The sequence below is a fragment of the Anas acuta genome, chromosome 1 (genome assembly GCF_963932015.1).
Source record: "Anas acuta chromosome 1, bAnaAcu1.1, whole genome shotgun sequence".
NCBI lineage: Eukaryota > Metazoa > Chordata > Aves > Anseriformes > Anatidae > Anas > Anas acuta.
In genome coordinates, this window is record NC_088979.1 from 81,558,557 (window position 1) to 81,581,632 (window position 23,076).

The 23,076-nt window shown below is 48.2% G+C and overlaps 1 long non-coding RNA gene across 1 annotated transcript; it reads right to left on the reverse strand.

Moving 5' to 3' along the window:
• Positions 1-749: 749 nt before the first annotated feature.
• Positions 750-5,630, reverse strand: LOC137857969 (uncharacterized). The gene is made up of 5 exons (XR_011097444.1): positions 5,543-5,630; positions 5,143-5,237; positions 4,383-4,680; positions 2,491-2,578; positions 750-2,033 (listed from the first exon to the last, which is right to left on the reverse strand). It is a non-coding gene; the product is annotated as an uncharacterized lncRNA (long non-coding RNA).
• Between the last annotated feature and the right edge of the window lie 17,446 nt (positions 5,631-23,076).

The following is a 23,076-nucleotide window of genomic DNA, read 5'->3' on the forward strand; positions in this document are numbered from 1 at the left end:
CGCAGCCCAGGATGGCTCCTGCAAAGTGCCCGGTGGCTCCCACCAGCTCCGTCGTGCTTAAAGGCTGGAAAGGGAAAGTCACCTCCTCGTGAGCCATTCCTCCCCGCCGCATCTTCTCTGATTCATCCCAGATGGTGGCGGTTATCAAAACCTGAATCACAGTGGCATTAAGCTAACCCACCTCTGATTGCAGCGCCAACGAGGAGCACAAAAGGAGGAGGGCGAGGGGAAGGGGAGAGCGGGACACAAACTGCAAATTAAAGGCAAATCACTAGCTTGGCTTCTGCTATTGTGCAAGTGGGGGTGGTTCGGTTTTCTGCCATGCCAGGGAACTGCGAGGCATACCATAGTGCCAAAGATCAAGGCTCATTAGGACAAGAGCTATTAAGATCCCTGCTTTTTCCCCTGTTAGAGATCCAACAGCCTCGCACTACAGCTGCGGTGTGTTTCTTTCCCACCACTAAGGATCCTGGGGAACAATGGAAAAATTTACAGGGACAAACTCGGTCAAGGGCCCTCCGAAAATTGTTATAAAAGGACTGTATCTAAATCCATAAAGAAATTAATGTTAGATTTCTTTGCCAGCAAGCCGTGACCACTAATTCGAGATTCCTCAACGAAATACGTCAAAGGGAAGCTTCCTCCCCATCCATCAATTGCCTCCCAAAAGTAGGAAGGAGACCTTGATGGGAAGGAATAGTTAAACCCAACGAGCAAAAAGCAACACGTCCTTCAAAAGAAGCACATACTTTCCTGACTTTATGGTTTTATTTATGTCCTTCCAGCCCACTCCAAACAGAAACTTATCACCCTCATTTTTTATTTTTTATTTTTTTTTGGTGCCAAATCAATAATCGCTTGTGCAGGGATTGTGGAATGCTGCATTCGAAAGCCTCTCACACACTCTGTCGAAGTAAAGGGCTGATAATAATTAATAGCTGCCAAGGACATTCAGCCTTGCTGAGTGGCTGTTAGCATGGTTTTCCCCTGGACACAGTTTAGACTGATCCTCTCCGATTTTCCCAGACAGTATCTGGATACCAGACAATTTCTCAGTGCTTCTGTGCACAGCCCCCCGCAGAAGGTGAAGAGAATACCCCACAAAGTCCTTGGACCAAAAAATCTTGTCTGCACCTTTTCTAAAAGCTCTTCCCATGCAGCAGGGGAGTTCAGCTGTGCTAGAAAGGCACAGCTTTCCCATCCATGAGGACATCTGTGCTTTGGGTAGGTGAAGTAGCTCTGGACTGGCTTTCAGGTCACGGGGGAATATCAAAACACTGTGTGCTGGAGGCTGAAGGATTTGTTCCAGATGGTTTCTGCCTCTTGTTCTCATTATTCAACCGCTCTGATAGGGTTAGAAACCTTAGGAACTATGCCTGGATCGTAAGCTGCCTTTATTTCATAGTCATTCTGGAGTTAGTCCTAAAAGTGATGCTTTTGGGAGCAACAAGTCCAATAACAGCACTCAGCACAGTAGCTAAAGGAAGCGAGACAGCTGAAGTGAAATGCTGAGCTCCTGGCTCTGCAGCTTACTTTTGTCAGCTCCTCTCAGACCAGGGGAGGCAAGTTTGGGAAATCTCCCCTTTTCTTTCTTCTTGCTTGGGCCAGCTGGAGCCAGGAGAGCTGCAGAGACAGAGAGAACTGAGATCCTTGAAGGCAGTGGTGTCCCCCAGGAGAGGGACAACCTGGCGGGCGGCCAGGAAAAGGAATGACCTTAGCTCTGAATGCCTTGTGAGCGAAACTAGGTGCTGTAATGCTTCTCGGCAGACAGGTGTTTGCACTTCGTCACTTCAGCTTCAGTAGCTGCTCCAATTTTTCATCAGAAATGCTTGTGACAGCATGGGACACGCCTCAGCAGGACGCAGGACACAGCAACGCTCCAGCATCTGCCCTTTCCTTTGAGCTTTTCTCTCTTCAACAGGATGTGGATGTTCTTTTGAAGGCACCAGTGCCTATGCTTGGGCAGGGGGAGCAAAGACCTTCAGACTGGCTGAGCACCTCGATTTGCCCAGAGCTGTGTGGACATCTCCAGGCTGTAGGATCAGACCAAGACACGGGATCAGACCGAGTTCTAGCTAAGTGTGGTCAATGGGGAAGCTGTAATGGGAAATACGTGCCCAGCAGCTGGCAGGTTGCAACATCTCTAACCCCTGAATGAGTAACTGGGAGATATATTTGGTTATGTCGGGGCCCAGTCTGGTTCTTATTCCCAGCAGTCAGGGTGGCCAAAAAAACTCTCCAGTCTAAACAAATGCAATTTAGTCCATTAGCAGGCATCAGAGAAGCTACCTGCCTTGACAAAACCCAGCTATGTTTCTAATTAAGCAGGGATAGCTCAGAGTTTCTGTTGCAGCCACTGTGGCTACAATCCCAAATTCCCACAACAAATTACCTACACTTCTCACTGCTAACAGAATTACCTATCTATCTACCGCTGTTGGTCAAATGCTGGAGTGCATCCTCACACAGAATTGCTCTCGTAGCACTCACCTCAGATTTGTTTGAGTAGATGTTGTGGGATTTGGTGTCTGACATGAGTCCACTTCCAGCCTGAAGGGCAGAGGCTTCCTTTTTAAGCCTGATAAAAGAAAGGTCAGTAGGGGCTTGGATTTTCCTCTTGTTCCTCCAACCCCCTGTTCAAGCAGGACCACCACATCCAGATGACTTCTGAAGATCTCCAAGGTGAGAGACTCCACAACCTCTCTGGAAAACCTGTGCCAGTGCTTGGTCCTGCTCACAGCACAGAAGTGCTTAGTGGTGTTCAGACAAAGCCTCCTGTATCTCACTTTGTGCCCACTGCCTCCTGTTCAGTCACTGGGCACCACTGCAAAGAACCTGGCTCCATCCTCTTGGGACCCTCCCTTCAGTTATTTATATACTTGATAAAATCCCCCTGAGCTTTCTCCTTTCCAGGCTGAAACCATTTTGTGCATGGTTAACTGCTAGAAGTAAAGGAAAACTCTCTCATGCAGGCCCTTTTACACCTTGATGAAGGCACATATTTTAGCCAGGGCTGCAAACGAAAGTTGCTTTGTTTTAGGTAGATCAGCCGGGTTGTCTGTGCTGTAAGTGAAACACTAACACATAATACCCAGCTGGCATTTGACCAGCTAGCATGGGCGTGAGCAGAGAGTTCACTCCAAAACCCACTGGAGATGCTCAGGGGGTTGCTCCTGCTGAGCTTCCTGCTGCCCAGGCCCCACCATTTTGAGGGAGGCCACGGTGTGGGCCTGCCCTTGCTTCTCCTCACAACTGAGGAGGAAGGCAAGAACAGCCTATTTACTCCCTGTCTGTTTTCCGAAAACCCTCCTGTGGCTCCCATCCAGCTGTAACCACAGCGGTTTTGGGGAAGAGGCACCCAGCTGATCTGACCTTCACTATCTCACAGGGAGCAGCAGAGCACAACCACGCTGTGTGGGGGAAAGGAAGGAGAGCACATCCCCATCTGCTCAGTCTTGGGTGGACTAATGCTGTGAAACAGTTAGGGTGACATTCACGGCGTCCCAAAATGCAGCTTGGACCTGAAGAGACACAGGGACGGTACTTTTCCTTTCAGCTTTAAAAATATCAGCTCGCACGCTGTGGCGGTGGCCACCGGTCAGGTTTCATCCTTGCTGCCAGGCAGAGGGATAATCCTGCTGTCGTCTGTGCTGCTGGCACCTCACACTGTGCTGCTGTGGAGATCCCCTCCTGCCCCTGAGTGTCCTCTGCCACCAAAGGAGAAGGCCTCAGGGCAGCAGTGCCCCTGCCACCAGCACCCAGCCCCCCGAGGGAATAGGGGGGCAGTTTCTCTGCCTCCCTCCATGTAGGTTTGGGCTCAGCTGAAGCTTGGCCTGCTGCTGTGGTGGGTAGTGGAGGTGGCAGCACGGGTGATATCCACCTTCCCCCTCCTGATGGAGGAGGCCGAGGGTGCAGGAAGGAAGGCTGGGTGATGGAGGGGAGGCTGGGTGGGGAGACAGGGTGGCAGTGGCAAGCAGGAGAAGTTGGGGCTTCAGCAGGGGCTTGGAGAGGGACAGGGCTGGCTGCAGGGAAGGACAAAGACTGGGCAGGAGGTGAGGGGATATGTGACAGGGACAAGGGAGGGCACTGGGGGAAATCAGCCTTACCCTTAGGAAGAATGTAACATTTTTTTTTTTTCTGTTACAGCCTTTTTATTGTAATAGAAGACATTTTTTTTTTCTCCCAGTTTTTTTTTTTTTTTTTGCCCATTCTTTCCCTCCTGTTATTTGACCCTCCATTGGTAATTCCGCTTCAGTGTTTGCTAATTTTCTGTCTCTTGCTCTGCCAATACAACTGTCATCGCGTGCATTGTGCTCTGTCCTTTATGAAATGATGTGCGGATAGCAAACAGTCTGTATGTACAATACAAAGGCTGCTCTTACCTCCGAGCTGGCAGACAGCTTAGTCTCCCCATCTGCAATTATCCTTTCAGTTCTTCTCTTCATCCTTTTCTGTTCCTCGGGCCTTGATTTTCTCTTGTGTTTCCTGCAGCCTGGCCCCTTGCCAGCTTTGTTTTCCCCCCTCAAGCTGAGCCTGTCCCTGTCCCTGCCGTTGGTGTCACTCGCAGCGCTTCTCCCCCTTGCCCCGAGCAGCCTTGCTGAGGCAGCTGGAAGGAAGGCAGCAGCGCAGTGTAGCAGGGAGGACGTGAAGAACATCTATCGCAGATCTCTGTGGTCATGGCTAAGGTCAAAGAGCCAAACGTTTATGGTTTGTGCGTGGGTGTTATGTAAACAACAGCAATTATTCATTGTCAGAACTTCATAACTCAGCCAAAATTCGACCATTTTTGCTGGGTTATTCACAGAGGCTGCTACTTCTAAAGACTCGCAACCAAACTTCAGCCTTCCCCTCCCAGCTAGGGAATTTTGTTATTGCAATTAAGGTGAAGAAGTCACTGTCACAGTTGCAATAAGCTTCCCACCACACCTTCTCCTGCCACTAGTGATGTGATCCTTGCTGGGTATGGCCCCAAAAATCACACTCACTTGCAAGTGGTACTTGCTCTGACATGACTCATACATGAGATGGCTTCTTATGACCTCTCAATTGCCCTTTCAGAGACCCCAAGTGTAAGGCAGAGGGTAGAGTTTCTTTGTTATACCTAGATCCCCAAGAAAATCCCTTAGTAATCCCCATCCTTACACTGCTTGCAAGAATGCTCTTCCATCCTCCTTCTGCCATCACATGCAGTGTAATCCTCCTTTTCCTGCGTCACCCGTTCAGTGATCCTTCTTATTCTGCAAGATCACATGCATTGCATATAGCAGCCTCCCTCACACTCACAGGGAGAGCAATGAGTCTCAAAGAGAAAACACTCTTCCTGCCATCCTCCTACACGTTGCAAAGAAAACCTCCCTTTTTGCCCGTCCCCCTAAAAGGCCGGGGCAGTTTAAGCTCCCTTTTTCTCACTCTGATGCCATGAGACCATTCTTCCCTGAGTAGTACCAACAACAAAGGTGGTGCTTATTCACTTAATCAGCTAGCTTTTGCTGCCTGTCATTGAGATCCGTTTCTCTGTGCTGCGATAACCTTTTCCACCCACCCTCCTCCTCTGAGGCCACGAGCAAGGCAACACCGTGCTGACGTCTTCAGTCCTGACACAGCAGTGGGACACGCTGAAAGAACAGACCCGGGCTAGGTTAGGTTGCCAGCTCTCCCATGCACTCATGTCCTTGCTCCACACAGAAAGCATTGTATTGCAAACCAGTGTGCTGCTTAGTCACAAGGGAAGCCTGTACTAGCTTGTAGCCTCAGGTAAAGAGCTGCATTTTTTCAGTGTGAGAAACAGTGTGCAAAATGAAGAAAAAAATACTCTATAAAATGGCCTCCCCGGTATGTGCACTCCCAAAGGGCCAGGATTCACAGTCCCTCTTGTTGCAGTGTCACACACCCCACTGTAGCCACTGCAGTATCGGGGTAAGAGCTCCATGCATTATCCATCAGATGACCCCAGGGGAAATAATCGGGCTCAGAAGCCTCTGCTTCCTAGATTAGTGTCATCTCCAATGGAGCAGTAAAATTGGGATGAAGACGATAAGATCCAAAAGTGATGGTGACTTGCCTACCTGTACAAGAGCACGTCTGTGCTTCTTCCAAGACAGCCTCTCTCGTCTTTGGTGGAGATGACTTAATCCAGAAGGGGTGATGAGAAGGAGAAAGATTTAAATCAAACCCGATTACTGTGACTTGATAGGCTTCCCTGGCAAGCTGTTCTGGGATTGACCCAGCAGTTGTCAGCTGGCTGCCTCCTCCCTTGACGACAGTGCTCAAAGGGCTTCAGAGCCAGATGAGCTACGGCCGGGCTCTTAACCCTCCTCTGGGCTCCAAGAACAAGCATCAATATCTACCCTTACAGGCGTACAATGCCGATCTTCTTGTGAGGAGGCTGAGAGTCTCACAGCCTTTAGCCAACCCTTATCGGTGGGCAAACAAAAAGAGAAATGGCTCCACAAGTGCTTTGCATGAGACTCTGGAAATGGCACGCTCTCATTGTGGCTTTGGAAATAATCCACCTAAGAGATTACTCTGGTGTGGCTGTGAGATAATGCTGTGAAGCCATCGCGTGTGCTCAGCCACCGTCCCCCAGGCACCTGAGCCCTACCCAGGCCTTTCCCCGGCCATGTGAGGGGCTCTTGAGGGCACCAGGCAGGACTGTACCCACTGAAGGTGCCTGTGTTGCAGGCAACAGATGCCTACAGACTTGAAATGAGAGGCAGGAGGAAAAGTGCAGCATGATGCAGAGGGAAAGCTTATATCCTGGACCAAGCTACAGCAAGGTCAGCTCATGCTGGCCAGCACCTGAGCCTCCCTAGGGGGATGCAGGCCATCAAGACTGCTGGAAAAACATTTCAGAAATGATTCTGAAATGAGTCAAACGCATCCATTTTTTCCCCTTAATTCAGTCTTATATGCAGCTATTAAAACAGACTGGGTTATAAAAAAAAAAAATGGGCCAAAGCAGCATGAGCATTTTTATTAAAAAAAGGAGAGTAATAAAGTAAAGCTGTAATAATAACATGAAAACGTTGACTAATATCTGTGAAAAGCTTGGAGAACCATGGAGGGAATGAGCTATTGTGTTTTGTGGCGGGTGGGGTGCTGGTGAAGTGTTTGTGGTTAGGACAAAGACTCTGACTTTTGCAAGAGGAGCTGATGAGTTTTAGGGTTTGCTTTCTGGAGACTCCCTGCACCCGTGAGGAAATGGCTGGTGCTCAGGGAAGGCCAGAACAGCCAGGGTTTTATTGAACCCATCAGAGCCTCTTCCACGGGTTTTGTCTCTCCTTTTTGCCTCCCCCTTCTACTGCCTGGTGCCACCGATGAAACAGGTTTCAAGGTCGCAGGCTGAAAGGCGGTGGCAGGTGAAGAGCTCCTTGTTTCGCCGAGCCAGCGGCACCTGCCATGTTACCTCAGTGAGCTGGCCCTGGTGGGGCCTGGCAGGGGGAAGGCTGCGTCTGTGAAAACGTCAGTGAAACAAAAGTTCAAAGGCAGGGAAGGGACACAGGGAGATAAGAGCTCTCTGAATCTTCATTTAAAAAAGCAAAGACAATCAGATTAAGATGTGCTGGCTAACTCAACGCACATGAGCCCCAACATCAAAAGGCCTGCAGCTCGTACACGTGCTGTAGATAATTATCAGTTTCACTTGGTACTTCCCTCAGCAGCAGAGCTGACGGCTGTCCAGAGATGGCCTTTCCAACCAGCCCTGATGCTGGTCCTCTCCCTGCCCCTCGCCCTGCTGCGCACACCCTGCCCACACCCCCTCGGGCTGCATGGCGAGGCTCACTCAGGCCTGGCTTTGACCATGGTCAACCCCTGTGGTGATTAGGCTGGGGGATGGGATCCTGAAATTCCCCACATATTTCTGAAGCCGTAAGGTTATGGCAGAAGGCAGGTAATGAATGCCAGACCTTCCGAGAGAGATGTGTGTAGCCTTTGCATGAGAATAATGTGACTTCAGGGGATGGCACAGCAAAGAGCCTCCCTTCTTTGTCTCTCTTCAGCACCAAACCCTCCCCCAGAGCTGAAATGACCTCTGTCCGCCTGTCCGCGGGAGGCAGAGACAGACAGAGACAGGACACAGGCAGAGACAGAGAGGTCATGCTTTTGTTGGAGGGAAGAAATAATCCAAAGAGCAGTGCTGAAACACGCCTAATCCCCACAGCACTTTGAAAGGGGGAGCCGGGAAGCCTCTCCCTCTCTCTCCCCCTGCGTGGCCCCATGGCAGTTTTCTTTCATGAGGAGCTCTTTGCACTTCGTCCACAACCCCAAGACCACCTTTACTACATCCCTTTTTAATTTGAAGATTTTATTGCACCGAGGGAGGAAGGGGAAAATGCTAACAATTACAACCAAGTCCCCTGCTGAGCACCCTCGCACTACTCTGTCCTTGTGGAAGACGCATTTCTTTCTTTTTCTTTTTTTTTTTTTTTTTTTTTTTTTTTTTTTCTATACACTTAATCCTTCGTTTAATGGATACCCAACTGCATGGGAAGCTTCAAGGTCTACAAAGAATGAAGCCTAACCTGCAAGACACTCTAGTAAGTCGACTGTTTACAGTAAGCACAGCAATCCATCAAAGTAGCTCTGAAGGCTCCTGAGGAACAGCTTGAGGCCAATAAAAGGCTGGATTTGGGGAGGGGATGGGAGGAGGGGGGAGGAGAAATATACCTATAAATAATACTTTATGTCTGTGCCAGATCCGAAATGCAGGCATCTAACTCCACAGAGAATAAGCCAGCTCAGTTTATGGCAAAGTGGATTCGCACTCTGTTGAATATTAGACACACGCCAGCTGATGGACCTCCCCTGGAAGTTCAGCTCTGTCCCACTTGGTAATCAATTGCACCTCTTCAAACAGAGCATAAAGCGTCATGTGTTTATTTTAGCAAAAGGAGCTCCAGATACAGAACGTAAACCTATTCCCCCAATGGTGCTTTAATTACCCAAAAAGGCTGACAATAAATTTACATTTTAATTAAGAGTAATGAATTATGCATGATTGCTTAGCTCTTTCTGCATAGTTAGCAGACAAGCACAGAGAAAGGTATGGTATGGACTGCAGGAATTTATCCTAACAATACAGAGAAAAGACTATTTTGACTGCAGTGGCTGGGGATTTGATTGCTCCAAATAGGTGCCAGTCCACAAAAAAGGTCCTACTACACCACTGTATTTCTGATAGAGGCTCCATGCTATACTATGGCGTACGAGAACTGAGTCCAACTTCTCTCCCTATCATGACAGCACAACACTTGAAGATCATTTCATGAGAAATTTAGCCCTTCTGAACACTTTAGGGCTGTGTACGTAGGAAGAGTGATGGCAAAACATTTCCCATCCTCAGCAGGGACATGGAAACACCAACATAACTGTTGATGTTGCAGACTCCCATGGTTTTGCCTTGTTTTGTCAGCCTGTCTGTCATAAGTGTCACTCATCCCCACATAAAACCATAGCATCCATCCAAAGGAAAGAAACAGGAGGAAGTTATCTCGTCTGGATGCATAAAACAACATGCAAATTTGAGCACATATGGACATGAATCCTGAAAAACAAAACCGCTAGGGGACAAACTGGGCCTGCAATGAATGCTTGAAGTGTGACTTTTGAGTTATTTTACATTGTGGGTTCCTAGCATGGGTGGGCAATAGACCATTGCTGCAAAATTATTTGAAACTTCACTACCTGTTCTGCCTTGTAAGGCTTTGACCTTCAAAACAGTTTATATTTGAAAAAAAAAAATGTGAAAAGCAGGAAAAAAAAAAAGGAATGACCAGTGAAATAAAAGCATGAACATCTAATTGGAATCATCCTGTCCTTATGTCAAACTCTAAGTTGACCGAGTTGCCTGACTTTCATATTTTAGCTGCTTGTTTTGGTATCATAACACTAATTTCCATCTTCAGCTGCAATGTGATTAGTACTTCAGGCATTTCTCCTCCTTGCTGGAGACATTAACCTTTCATACTCTTGTCTCAAGGAAAGTACCACCTTGGAAAGTGGGGCAGTGGCGCTTGGACCTCATGGTGAGGATCCACAGTGAACTTGGCATGGGTGAAAATCTGAGTTTTGTAGCAGACCATAGGGCTAGCATAGAGGTAGCAGAAACTCCAGGCTGGTCAACAAAGCTGAGCTGAAGCACATAGATCTGCAAGTGATGGCACTACATGAAATGGACTGGGGCCCAGCAATCCCATCTGGCCACAGCAGATCCAGGCCAGGGCCTCGTGGATCCTGGCAGCTTTCAGTCAATGCAAGGGACAAATTATAAATATTAGTAAGGGCACTGCAGGGGACCGTTTCTCAGCTGAATGCCAATGACTGTGACCAGGGCTTGCTATACAAGGCACCTTGCTCTTGATGGAGCTTTCCCATTAGGCTCAGCTGAAGATGGTCTCCCAACTTGTTTCACGTAGAGATGCAAAGAGGTGGTTCTGTGCTCATTTTTCATTTTCTTTCCAGCCTGAGAGAAGTCAGTGAGCACAGATATGCCCTTCACGGAGACAGTTACTGAACTGACTGGGGCTTTCCCACCTTGGGCAGGTGGGAAAGCCAGATCAAATTCTTCTCTCAGACAACAGCATACACCACAGAGAAAGGGGGCTATCCCTTATATTCAGCAGTCACATCAGTAGCTCACAGAACAAGATCTTCCCAAACTGCTCACTTAAAGGTATGCTTTTGACTCTTTTTATGAAATACTCCAGTTTTGAACTATGCTGCTCTCCCCCCAGCACACTTCTATCTTCCTAATTGCTTACCCATATAATGCTCACCGTTCCCTCTCGTTTCCAGATGCTAACGCACCCTGAAGGACAACTGCAAACACTTGCCTGATATTATTGTTCCATTTAAGTGATCTGTCATGTTGCCAGGGGGATATTATCCGCTCTCCAAGGAGAAGAAAGCACATTATAACACTCTCTCTGTACAGACACAGATCTCACAAGGAAAATACCCAAGAATCCCTGGGCTTAAATTTAGATCTATTTGTACCATCCCAAGCAATAAACAAAAATAACTTAAAGCATTTTGCAAAATGTGCTCAGTGAACTCTGTCTTTGCCACCTACCAGTGTGTTTTCTGCCTACTAGCAGTGGCTTTGGACTGCAGTTTCTCCAGGATTCAAAATATCTGGTGTATACACAGAAGCAGGTGTCAGGACTACACCTACAGCAACAAAGTGCCGTGCCTTTCTGTTTGATTTCCAGTGTTGCTAAGAGCAAATAACAGCAATATTTGCAAGAACCTAAAATTGACTAATCAGAAATTTAATGAAAATAAAGGCATCCTGCACGTCTATCCCCAGTACCCAGAAAGTATCTTTGTTACCAGAGATTATCACTTTAGTTAACAATGGATTTGGTACTTTGCTGATGAACATATATTATCACCAGAAAACAGAGAATAACATTTTTAGTCTCTTCTTTCACCTTATTTTACAGGAATGAAAGATTTGACAGGCCTCTTTTTGGTCTTTATATTGTTGCTGATACTTACAGCATGTGTAAATTTCTGTTACCCAAAGATGCCTTAAAAGCACACAAATGAAAAGGCTGCTGCAGTACAGAAGTTTTGAAAGTATTTTACAGTAGTAAAAATACATGTGAAAGCCAAAACTGAATGCTACTAATACCTTCATCTTTAGTACGGTGAGCTGTGCAAAAGGAGAGCACACCACAGGACTGCACCAGAAGCTCTGAATTCTCCCTACACAGAGATACAGAGCATAAAGCAGCCTGCATCTTTTCAGACAAGGTGTTCTCTGTAAGCTGAAGAGGCCCAGCATTTGGATGCTGCTATCTTATGGCACATTTAAAGTCGGAGTCACATGTGATAGAAAAAAATAATAAGATTTTGACATGTTGCAAGCATACAAAACATTTTTTGCTAACATTTCTGCCCTAAAGCTCTACCATCCATCTCCAACAAACAGGACAAAAGTTCAGGAGCAAAGAGATGTGAATAAATTGTTACTTGATATATCAGTGCTTGATATATCAGACTTTAGTGAACTTTGTTATTCATTATCATACATCAGTCCACCAATGATTTTCATAGTTCTGTTTGGTGGTATTTCTTACTAAACACACAGCAATTACCTACTGAGATTAAATGGCTACAAGAGACTATCCATTAATTTCACACAGGCCACTGAACAGCCACCATTACAGATTTTAGCTGCTGCTAAACCTTGTCTAAAGTCAAACTGGTAACCTTGAACTGTGGCAGTGTGATCTCATCACTACCAGTCCCTGTAAACTAGCCAGTCCCCTAGGTGGGACTTTTTTTGTTTCTCTTTTCCTCCTTGAATTTCCCCTACCTTGTGACATTGAAGGGTAATTTTAATCGGTTCAGCCACACGAAGCTACGCCTGTGCTCATGAGTTGCTGCCTTTTGAACGGCTGCTTTCACTGAAAAAGTGGCTATGAAAAAGCGCGTGGAAAGAAACCTACTGCAGACTTTGATGATGGAGGTGGAGGGAGGCTTCAACATCGCTCTGTTTCTCCACAGACCTCCAGGTGACACAGTGCTTTCTGATCTCAGCCGGAGTCTGCTGGGCTGTTGCCATGAAGAAAGCACAAGAGCACCCGCTTTCAGTTTGCTGATGTGTTTGCCTTTGTCTTGCTCTTTAGCTGAGCTCTCCAGCACCAGAGGGGGATGTTTGACTCACGCTAGCGTGACTCTGCGTTTCACGCAGCACGGTCCATTTCGTTGCTGCAGCTTTGCTCGAAGCAGGTCATGGGGAAGAATTAAGCTCCTTCCTTCACAGTCATGCAGAAGCACTCCAGTTCAGGCAGGCTTAGTGTATGGGAGAAGAGATTGCTTGGCTCTTTCTGTGCAGCTGTACACGTAGAGGTAGCCTGCAAGAGTCTCAACAGCACAGCACTGCTCTAATGACCCCGACTCACAACCTTCACAAACCTCTTGACTCCAAAATGCCTTTTATGATGCACAGATGAGCTGGGTTTTCAGACAAAACAAAACAAAACAAAAGAACAACAACAAAAAAACATTTCCCTCCTCTCCACAGGCACACACTCACACACACTTCAGTCCTGGCAAATGCCACGCTTTCTGGTTCAGCGGAGGGCCCAGCTGCACCACCTGCAGTGAGCTGATAAAGGCAGGCCAAGATGCGGGTTTGGTACAGAACTCAGGGGCTTGTTTGTAGGCACTGCCGGGTGGGTATAGAGCCAAATGGCAGGTGATTCCTCGTGCTGGCTAGGGAACGGTGCTGCCTGCAGAGAGTCACGCAGCTTCTGGGCTGGGAGTGCCTCGTGTCTGAGTGATGCAGTGTGAGCGCAATGAGACTGGGTCTGCCCCATCCCAAGAAACACAAAGACACCAGAAAATGAACACGTCACACTTCCACAACCAGCAAATGAGTACAAATATTAGACAAATGGATAACTTGACAAACTGGAAGAAGACAGTTTATAATGGAACCTGGCAAAAAAAAAGTAGTTATGGTGAGAGGAAAGCCATTTCAAAACTTTGGGCTTAGTAAGAGCCGGCAATCGATGGAGAATGTGGCCAGAGCAACTGAAGAGGATGTATTTCCAGACAGAAGAAAATTCAACCGAGCCAAAGCTGGAAGTCCCCAAATAGTCAGGATAGTGATACTTGCAGCTGAGAGAGTCCTAAAGAGAAATCTCAGGGACTGACGCAAACTCAGGGGTCAGTGTACTTCTTGGCTGGTTTATTGGCTGCGGAAAAGAAAAAGCACAGCATTGCCTAAATCTTTCATGTGAGTGTAAGCACAGATTAACAGGATCTGTAATTTCTGAAATGAAGGCAAAGGGAGACAGCAGAGACAAAGCTCATGCCTATTCCTTGTGTGCTGCATGCTACAAGAAGTTGGCAAGAAGTATGCCACAGCTACTAGGTCAAGTCAAACAATGATTATAGCATAAATAACCAAAGAAAACAAAGCACAGATTTGCTCACATTCTTATGAGAAAGCTGCATTTATTCCAGGGTATTACTCTCACTTTTCTAAGAGAGGCGTTTGGCTTTAGACATTTCGCTGCTATCTCTACTGTGTTTAGGTCACCATTTCGATTCTTTACCCAAACAGTGTAAAAGAAGCTCTGCTGGAAAGGGTGATGGGGCAGATACCAATCCTGTCAGCCAGGCACGATGCTCACAAGGCAGGTTTCCTCCTGCCGACGGGCAAGGTACAAACATGCTAAGCACATGGCCAAAACAGCACCAGCTGCCTTCTCCCTGCTCTGAGCCCACCAAGCACTACAAGAAATTAGTCTTAGGCAACCTCCCTCTTCCCAGATCAACCAAGTTCTTGACCAGGCGCCTCCAGCTGCAGGCTCATGGGGTGCCTCTCCACACCTACCCCAGATCCTGCCATCCTCTATGACCCTCCGTGTCCCTCCACATTCCTCCACGTCTTTCCATGCCCCCCATGTCCCTTCATATCCCACCACGTTCCTCCGTGTCTCTCCACCTCCCTCTGTGTGCCTCCACATCCCTGGCAGGTTGCTGTTCCTTGAGAAGAAGAGGGAGCACTAAATCAAGTGTTCTGCTGGGACGGGTCCTTCTTTTATCTTTTCCTTTCGGCAAGGACAAGGAGAAATGCCAGGAATGGCACAAATTCAGGCAGCCTTCCTTGCCTCTGAATGCTGGGTGTGTGCTCCCTGCCTGCCCTATTTCTTGAGCCCAGCTGTGTTTGCTCCCTGGCAGGATCATTCCTTACAGATCCTGGCACAGGGACCCGGTCCTGCTCTGTGTCTCGGAGTACTAATAATGGCATGTGCGTGCCCACAGTAATGAGCAGGAGCTGAAAGGTGGAGTGCAGAGCACCCTGATGTGAAATGATAGTGGGCTGGGAATGGCAGCACCGGAGAGCATAGGCATAAACTACAGCACGTTGGCTCACGGGAAACACAGCTCAGCCCGTCAAAATCAGGCACAAAGTGGTGTCTGTGCTGAGGGGAAGGAACACGGGGTGGTCTCAGACAGGGCTGAGCACTCATGGAAGATGGTTCCCCACGGAGGCAGGTCCTGGTCCCTGTCGATATCCAGTGCAGCTGGTTGTAGTGGGGACAGAGCGGGTCAAATGTGCAATAGGGAAAGGTAAGGTGCTGTGTTACTTAACAGGATTACCCTGCAAACAGGAAGATGTTCCTTGGCTAAGTCCTGCTACAAGGCACATCTTCGGCCTTCTGCTTCCTTCCCCCAGCCACTGCTGAGGCTTGTGTCTTGTGCAATGTCGCCAGCTTCACCAGCCCTGCAGGGGCTGGGGAAAAGGCGCAGACAGACTGGGATCTGCAGCAGGCAGTGGGGCGATGCAAAGAGTAAGTGGAGGGACTGAAAGCAGCCACAGCACATCTAAAATCCACGGCAATTCCACAGAGACCTCTTGGGGCTATGATTTATTTATTTATTTTCATTTTCTGCAGGCTGAAAATGTTGTTTGTTGGTTGAAAAGTGATTGATGCAGGCTGGGGACCATGTGCAGCTAGTGCCTTGGCCTCCTTGCTGGTGCATGCAGTGGAAAGTAGGGGATTTCAAGGAAACATGGAGAGGGACGAGCAGAGCAGAGAGAGCTCCCAACATGCTCGAGAATCACACTGTTTGTGGGAGCACCGAGGCATGAGCAGGGCTACCTGGAGAGCTCAGCAGCCACCTGCTGCCCCCAAGAGCTGTAGGCCCCTGAGAGGGATTGAAAAGCACGAGTTTTTTCAACACTGTGTCTCTTCTACTTCCTGGATAGTGGCTGAGGAGTCCACAGAAATGCCAAACCCATCTGCAGTTCTAGACTTGCAGAAATGTAAGGTGATAAACTGAGGGAGCAAATTTGTTGGGACAGACAGAAGCACTTGGTATGTGTGCTCTTGGGCTTAATGTGTGCCATGTCCTGGAGTAAATATACAATAGGATAAGGTGAAAAAGGGTCTAGAAATGGCTTCCTCCAGTAAGGTGGCAACTTTAAGCGGCGCTGCACTTCCCAGCCAGGCAAGCCCCAACCCGAGAGTAAGCTGCTTTCGCTTTGCAAATTGCTCATGGCATTTCCTGTAAACACGATCAACATCACCTACAGGCTGTGAGCAGGGAAGCACAGTGACATTACAAAAATGTCTTCTGAAAGGGCAGGCTGCCTCATTTTTTCCATTGTTTCCCAGTTTCCATACTTAGGAGAGTTAGAAATTGCAGGCCGAGGTGGGGGAAATCCCATGCTGATTGAGAGGGGGGCAACCACAGCAGAACTTCAGTGCTGGACTTTCCAAAGCTGTCCATAACCTCAGCGTGGTGCAGTCTTTTTTCCCTAGAAAACTGTGGGTAAGAAAAGATGAGTCCTCTGATGGATTACCAGTCTCCTATCCAACTTCTGTACTCGCTGCTCCTGAGGAAAACACACTTATGGACTAATGTCAGGATAAAGAGCAAGCCTGAGGAGGATGTATAGGCAAGGAGAGTAACACAGGGCTGCTACCTAAATAAAATACAACCAATGTTGCGTGCTTGAAAGTTCATGATTCAAGCTTCCCCACACCGTGACATTGGATTAGAGTGACTTAAGCAGTGTGCTTTGAAAAGGACAAGAAGACAGGTAAACAACGAAACCTCAGCCTACCCGAAGGTCTATTTGTCTTCTGATATCCTTGTCTTCAGGTTCACCGTGGAGGGCCTTAACTGTTTCCCTATGGCCACGAGGCCTGGAAACAACAGAAAAATTGATGGCTCAGATTCTCATGTGACCCCAAACATCCAGGCTTTTAGCAAGCAACAAATATCACAAGATCCACGATAGATCACAAGAGCAAGGCACCATCACCAAACTTGCCGCTGACACAAAGCAAGGCAGCCTGACAGTGTCACCTTACACAGGCAAATACTGATGAGGTGCTGTAAGAACCGGCTTCAAGGACTATTTGAAGTCAAACTTATTTTCCTTTTGTTTGTCTTATGCTGGCATTTGCCTACACCTCAGTCAGGACAGGGGGGTCACCTTGCCAGGAGCTTTATAAAACCCCCTTTTATTTTGGTTTTCCTCAGAGGCTCACAATCCAGTGTGCAGTGAGGTCCAGTGAGAGGGACCGACAGGACTCAGTCAATGAGACAATTAAGATCCATGAGGACCGGATCTAAATTAATGCTCCAGAGTAGGTGGAGGAAAAGACATACGTGCACACAAAATCCACATGATGTATTATCACAAAAATGTGAAAGAAAGCTAAATACACGGCGGCAGCCAACGCAAACTGGCAAGTTCCTGGGCTTTACTGGCGCTCGGCCAGAGGGGTTGGTGCCATTTGGCCTGCAGCCGTGCCGGAGGTTTCGATTAGATGAGGAGCAGTGCCTGATGAACGGGAAGGCACAGATGCGGGGCAGGTGGAAGGGGCACGAGGAGGGGAGACGGTGCAAGACGGAGCCAGCCGGGCAGCAGCACGCTTGGACACGCACAGCTATTAGAGTGAAATCTCCGAGGCTTCATTTTTTTATTGCAAATTTCTGAGCCCATGTCCACCCAGTTCTGTCTTTTTCCAAGAACGGTCAAAACTCTCCTTCTGCTGCGCACAAGGGCTTCGGGTCACAAGGGAGTGTGGTCTCTTTTGAGAGTCCTCATGCCCTTTTTTTAGATCAGAGCAATCTGGGACTATCCCAAGGAAAATTTCTCATACTCTGTCTGCTCCTGCAGACTAGCCTGGAAAGAGACTTGTAGAGGGGACAGCTAGTTAGTCTGTTCCTAAACCTCCCATTAACTGAATTTATTTTGGCCCAGCAGGATCAAAACAGCTGTAGCTGAGCAGGTTGGATTTTCATCTCAGGCCTCCCCCTTCGCCTCCAAAACCACACAGCACACACACACAGAGTTTCGTGTGGGATGTTTCTTTGCTGTTCTCGGTGTCATCTGAAGCCATTACCCCGAGTTACATATTGACCCATGCTGTTATGCCCAGTGAGCAGGAAAACTGGCAAGCAGGCAGGCACTGTGCACGGCCCGCCCAATACACCTGTGTCCTCATCGTGGTCACCAGCTCTCTTTTACAGAGCATTTTGCCTTCTGGCTGCAAAGCCTCAAGGTGAGATGGCAAGGCAGAGGGCTGGACTGTAGTAAAAGGATGGTATCAGCCAGCTACTGAATCAGAGAAGGGTTTCTAAGCCTTCCTCTCCTGACCAGGGTGAGGATGGCCCAGCTCATGACCAGCATGAAACCTTCACGCTCAGGAGGTACCAGAATGAGCAGAGCTGTCCTGAGGAGATTTTCAAAGAGCCCATGTTATGCTGGAGACACAGACCTCATGGCCATCTAGGAGACAGGGCTGGAGACAGTCACACCTAAAGCATGTGCCAGGCCGGGACAGACAGCCCCAGGCTGAGCCGAAATTGGTCTCCTGGACCCAGGGGCTGGGTGTGGGGGAAGGCCCCAGGTGTGTCTGGCCCAGGCCATTAAGGGTTGTTAGTGTCCTCAAGGTCTGGCAGATGTAAATGTAAGGGGAAGAAGGGTGTATCTCCTTTAAAAACAGGTTATTTCTCTGCCCTTAGATTACATCCTGAAGGGCACCCGATATGAAGCCTTCCTATGGGAGCACCAGCTCCTTGAGCGGTGCTCACAGACGTGTCTGCGTGAGGAATGTCTGCAGGGTGGTCCTGCAGGCAAAGCCTGCCCTCATGCCAGGGAAATCCTGCTCCTACAGCTGATGTTTGTTCTTCAGCATCAGTTCCTCACCGCACGTAATGCACCCCTTACAAACAACGTAAATGGAGGTGCGGAGTCCAGAGTTAGGAAATGCTATGATTAAGGCCACCTGTGGCCTTACATCATCGTCTTTGCCTGTCTGCCTTGGGAAACAATTTCTAATTGCCTGCTCCTCAAGCTCTTGCCTCGCTCAGAGCACAAGATGGCCGGTGCGCTGCTGTTTCAGTCTTCGGCCTGCTCTGTCCCCGTGAACTTGTGGCTGCAGGCCCTGTGTGCTGCACCTCTCTCCAGCACTGCTCTAAAACCCAATTATTTCACAGTGTTTTCTGAGCTCCCCATCACTAATGTATCATTAGTGGCTTCGCCCAGCTTCACAAAATCCATTTAAAGCTGGAAAGCTGAAGAAGAGAGAAGATGAATGGATATACTAGTTTTCATGCTGGAAGTGTGATAGATACTCTCAGAGCCTGAGCTTTCCCAGCACTCAGCATTACAGAGGGCTCAGCGTCTTTAAGGACAGACAGCACCACATTAAGCTGCATCAGAAAGCCTGCAGCATGTCTGCAAGTCAAACGCTACTGCTTCTACTTATTGCCAAACTGAAGGAACAGCTGGTTACAGTTTGGTGTCAGCCACTTGTTTCCCATTGCAACACAAGCTTTGCAGCTTATGTTCTTCAAATAGAGTCCCAGTCTCTAAGATATCGCTTTAGACAAGAGACATTTGAGATTCAGACTGGGAAAATATACGATATTCATTTTACCCTTCTATGCACTTCAAGATAAACTCTTAGATACACTTACTTGTAATTTACATATACATGTAGTTTGGGCATCCCTGTTACCAAACCATACATAGGCAGACATGCAATTAGCACATTTCAGGAGGCTTTGTTGGCAGCAGAACAACTGTAGGACTCTCCAGCTTGGTTTCCATTCTGTGTTCAAGAGCAGTGCACACTCAAGGCAGTAAGTGCTTTTCTGTGTGCCCTGTGCAGGCCTGACACCCTGGAGTTGGGAGGAAGAGCAAGAGGTCAGCAAGCATCTTTCTGCCATCCCTGCCTTCTCCCCTTTAGCTCCCTGTCTGTCCTCTCCTGTGACTGCAACTGAAGTCCCCATCATTTCCAGCCAGCCTTCCCCCAGCCAGAGCTACCAGCCTTGCAGTTGGCAGCACTCAGCCTCTCTAGCATCTAAGGTCTAACAAGCTCAGACAGCTGAGGATTAGCTGCCCGGTTCTCCAGCCACAACACAACCCTCCCCAGGTGCCTTCAGTTGCTCTTCCAGGCATCAGCTTGTTGCCCTGTGCCCAAGCCCTGCCTCTTTGCAGCTCAGACCTGCTCCTGGTTCCAGTTCCTGTCTCCCAGCATCCTGGCATTGAAGTCTAGCCTCTGATAATGCTCTCTTTTTGCCCTTCAGCTTCTGTTTAGCCTTGTCTCTTCAAAGAGACAAACCAACCTTTATCTAACCACAGGGTTCTGCCACCCGTGTCCCACTGAAAATGTCCCCCTGTCCTACAACACCAGAGGCCAAAGCACTGCTCTCTTGGACAACCTGTCCCTTTGCACTCTGCAGAAGGACCTCACCTCTCCTCAGTCTTTTCTCTCAAATTCCTGGAGGAAACTTCAGCCCTCTTCTAGTGACCCCATCTCCACCTCCTTGCCCAGATGTCTCCTTCTCTGTCCTTTCTCTGAATCAGACCAGCCTTTCTGCCTCCCCTTCACAAACTCTCCTGATACCCGTATCCTTTTCTCTTCTGCTCATGTGCCCCCATCTCACCTCCCCTACCTTCTCTCAGGTCTTACTCTTTTCTCTTAAATCTCTGACTTACCATCTTCTAGTCCAGTTTCCCCTCTTCACCTGGCCTCCTCTTTATGTGCTATTCCTGGGCAGGTTCATAATTAGAGAAGGGGAAACACACATTCATCCCTAACACAATTCCTGCCATATTTCAGACCTTGTGTTCTATAACAAAGGGACCAATACAGCAGTTTGAAGAACAGGCCCTTAAAAATGAGAAGTATACCTTGTTCTGCCCTAACCTTTTTCTAGGAAATATTTCAGTGGACATTCCTTCCAGCTGATGCAGATATCTGCAATGAAAAACTTGATTTCAAACAGTTGCAGTCTGGCAAATGTCTAGCCATCTTAACACAAGGTTTTATGTAATGGGAGACATTAGGCATCCTAAAACATAGACTTTTTGTTTTGCCCCACCTATAGAAATTTTGCTTATGGAGAAGTGAAGGACAGAGATAGGCCCATCTCTTCTGCTTCGTGTTGGATGGAGAATGCAGCTCCAAGTTACACTGCTCTCCAGGCAGCTGTCCTCTGGAAAGGTGGAAGATCAGACTTGGAGACGACAGAGCCAGCTGGATGTTCTTTGAACTCATTCTCACACATTTCTGAGAAACTGGATGCACATAACAGGCAAAAACTCCGCCAAACTGTTTACCACAAACGGAGTGCTCTTCCCTTTACTCAGATATCCTTTTAGCTCAGGAAGGAAATACCACGTCTATATGTGCACAGGACAGGCTGCAGGCAGGTGTTTTGTGGTTTGTGCTGTTCAAGGGAGCAGCCAGATTTGCATTAGGGGCAGAAGGCAGAAATAAGCCGAGGAGACAGATTAGGGACAACCACAACAGGTGATGTGGAAATGCCCCTCTTTTTCCCCCGTTCTTTACCAATGACCCATCTAAATGGGCACTTGACTAAAAAACATCAGCAGTTCTTCCTCTTGGTGGTATGAAGACACAGAGTACAACTAGTTCCCACCCTCTCCAAAATGAGGGTGACCAGAGGTGAATGACTGAATAGCTGAAGCAGTTTCTTCACTGATCGTTATCAATCAGGCCAGCATCATTCAGCATGGCTAATTCCACCCACCACAGGTTTGTTTTGAAAGCAAGATGATGCCATTACTTGTTGTGGATGCGCTGTTTAGGCATGTTGCAGTATTGCCTAAGCTCGGGAGGCAAGAGAATAACATTGCTAAGGGCAGGTGGTGATATCATTTCTGACTGAAAGCAAGAACATGTCTTTCCCAGCACCTATGGGGAGTAGAAACACCAGCAATAAGTAAGCAGCAGGAAAGAGAGGAACCGTATGGTGTCTTATCCTTTAGGAAGGTCCTGATACAGCCGAGGGCCCAAGCCCATGCCCAATCCCATGTTCATGAGTGGCCCCCTCTGGCTGGAGCCAGGCATGCAGATAGGTCACCAAATCAGGGCCACAATAATGGGGAAATACCAGACAGAAGCCCTGTCTTGAAACTCCCCAGGCCCCCAAACAAGAATCCAGCTATCTGCTCCAGAGAGGTGGCTAGGAAGGAGCAGACCAACTGGAGAACAATGGTATCTGCGACTTATTTTTGGACGGTGCCTACAGCTCCCTGATCCGTGGCAGAATGTAAATACGCATTCAACAACACATCAAAGAGACGAAATTCTTGTAGGCAAGCAACATTTTTTCCTAGCCGAAGCACAGCTATTGCATCAAGACTCAGTCACCCGCTCCTTCAAAGGATGCCATGCAACCAGTCTTCCAGATTTGGGTTCTTAAATCACAGCTGGGAGGAGGGAGCAGAGAGGGCTAGTCCCTGATGTATCACAGGACAGAATTCATCTGCAGTCCCAAAACAACCGTGGATGAGGAATCATAAGAGGGGAGAGGAGGAGGAAATTCCTTTTTCCTTTGAAAACATCTGTGTTTGAGAACAACTAGGAAACAAAGGCCTGAAACATTTACACCTGAGTCAGCTGTGTATGGAAAATGGGGAGAAGCAGGCATTTCTAGGACACAGTTGGCCTCATCCTTGGGTAGACAACGTCTAAAAGAGAGGGGATGACTCACGGCACGGGAACGCCTGCTATTCCCCGCTGACGATAAAGGGAGCCCAGAGCAAACAGAGCTATCTGCAGGCGCTCACAGCGGGACGAGGTACACCCACCCCATCTGCACCGTGCCCAGGCGCCTGGAAAGACCTCCTGCAAGCGACTGAGTCATGGTTGTGTGATTAAAAAAGAGACTGTGGTCACAGAGAGGATTGTCTTCAGGGTCACCTGTAGCTGCACCTCGGCTTTCCTTGGGAAAATCTGGTGACGTGGTTAAATCATTTTGGGAGGCCGGGCAGAGCTGCAGGCTCAGCTGGAGAAGGACAGGGGCTCAACGGCTATGGTAACACAAATCCTCTCCTTCAGAAAGGAAAAAAAATATATAAAATATAAAAGCTTTGTAATTTGCTCAGAGAGACTTTTCGCAGCCGTTTGAGGGAATCCCTTGACGCCGCCGAGTAACCTTTAGAGCGGAAGGTGGTGGCTGGCAGGGCTTTCTGGCAGGCACCGCCGGCACGTCACCGAGAGAAAGCGGTGTGATTCAGGAGCGCGGTGAAACCCCGGCGCTTCGCTCGGGGAACTC